At 37.5% G+C, this 1603-nt stretch overlaps 1 protein-coding gene across 2 annotated transcripts in view; it reads right to left on the bottom strand.

Annotated features, from left to right (window-relative positions):
* Positions 1-1603, bottom strand: part of LOC101854247 (serine/threonine-protein kinase mos) — a 17895-nt gene that overhangs the window by 10808 nt on the left and 5484 nt on the right. The gene's annotated exons all lie outside the window — the stretch shown is intronic.

Genomic DNA, 1603 nt, shown 5'->3' on the forward strand with positions numbered 1-1603 from the left:
GGGGGTGGCGTCTAAGGCAGGTGATAATAATAGGGGCTGCTGTGGTTTAGAGGTACGAGTGTTCACCTCTCAAACTAGAGGTCCAGGGACGAAAACAATTTCTTATCTAAAATTGTTTCCTTTCACCTCATTTCCAATTATCAAGTACTGTTCTGTTATCTTCTTTCATCTCCACTTTCGCCACTACTAGCCTGGGCCTCCTCCGGGCTCCTCTCTCCTTTACTCCTGACTCTTTCTACTCCTTCTTCTGACTCTTACTGTTGTCTTTCAGTCACACTGTTGACCTTAGGGTAGGCAAAATCGAACACATAGCCTCCTCGGTAAAGGGCTAAAAATCTCGGAGGTCCCATGTGCAAGTTGGAAATACTAAAGATCTCGGTGTTCCTCAAATCGATAACAATATGTAGGCTTTTGCCACAATCCGTGAAAAATCCAGAATTAATTCCTACAAAAACTTAAAATACTCTAATCTGTATAAAAACGCATAGAGCACCTTCAAAATCGGAATGTGGGTACCTCACGGCAAAGGGCCCTACTGAATGTGAAAAACAGTCACTTACATTTTAAAAATTAGTCGCATGGTAGGTTGAAGAACCAGAAGTGGACGATCCCTGTGATCTATCGCAACGCCGGGCCTGTGACAAGGTTCTAACCCACGCCCTTTCGGTTGCGGACACAACAGCCTAACCACTGGACCACCGATACCTCAGATCTGCCTGCCTTACTAGCTTTTTTTCCAACACACATCTTTCTTGTGTTGACATGCATTATTTTTATCCAAACAAGCAACAAACAAAACACACAAACAAACAAACAAACACAAAACAATTAAAAATCAAAACATAAATGAATAAACAAGCAAACAAACAAACAAGCACATAAGCAAACAAACAGACAAATTACGGTCCAAAGGTCAGGCTTTTTTTCCCTGTCTCTTCAATACGTATCCACTCTCACACACAGACAATACTCATTTATATAATATATTTACAAAAAGATCACCGAACATCTTGTACATTGGTATTAGAAGACATTGTTCAACATAGATGGTTTTTACATCTTGAAGTTTATACAAAATTTACAATTTTCCCTTCTTTCTTCATTAATTTATTATATTGTGTTCTTTTAGTCTCCGGTTGTTACAGCGGCACCCCTACAACACATGTCCCCAAAAAAATTGCCGTTTTTAATATGGAGGTAGGCCTATAGAATACTTACTGTTAAGGTGGTGTCATGAAATTTGCAGAAAATATATGCGTTGGTATAATTCATATTTTGTTTTTGTTTTTGTTTTTTTTAATACAAAAATTCTGCAAATGCTCATGCCAATTCAATTCATCATCAAAAGTGAATCCGAGGTATTTATACATTCGTACAATTAATTCCAACATGCTCTCCGTTAATTGATCATTGGATGGGATCCCACTTTTTAAACCTGATATCTATTATCATTTGTTTTGGTTTCAGAAACATTCAGTGGAATATGATCGTTTTTACACCACTATACAAATCTTTCTACTTTATTGTATGTTGTTGTTGTTGTTGTTGTGGATGATGATGATGATGATGATGATGATGATGATGATGATGATGATGATGATGA

Source organism: Aplysia californica, unplaced genomic scaffold, assembly GCF_000002075.1.
Source record: "Aplysia californica isolate F4 #8 unplaced genomic scaffold, AplCal3.0 scaffold00117, whole genome shotgun sequence".
NCBI classification, from domain to species: Eukaryota; Metazoa; Mollusca; class Gastropoda; order Aplysiida; family Aplysiidae; genus Aplysia; species Aplysia californica.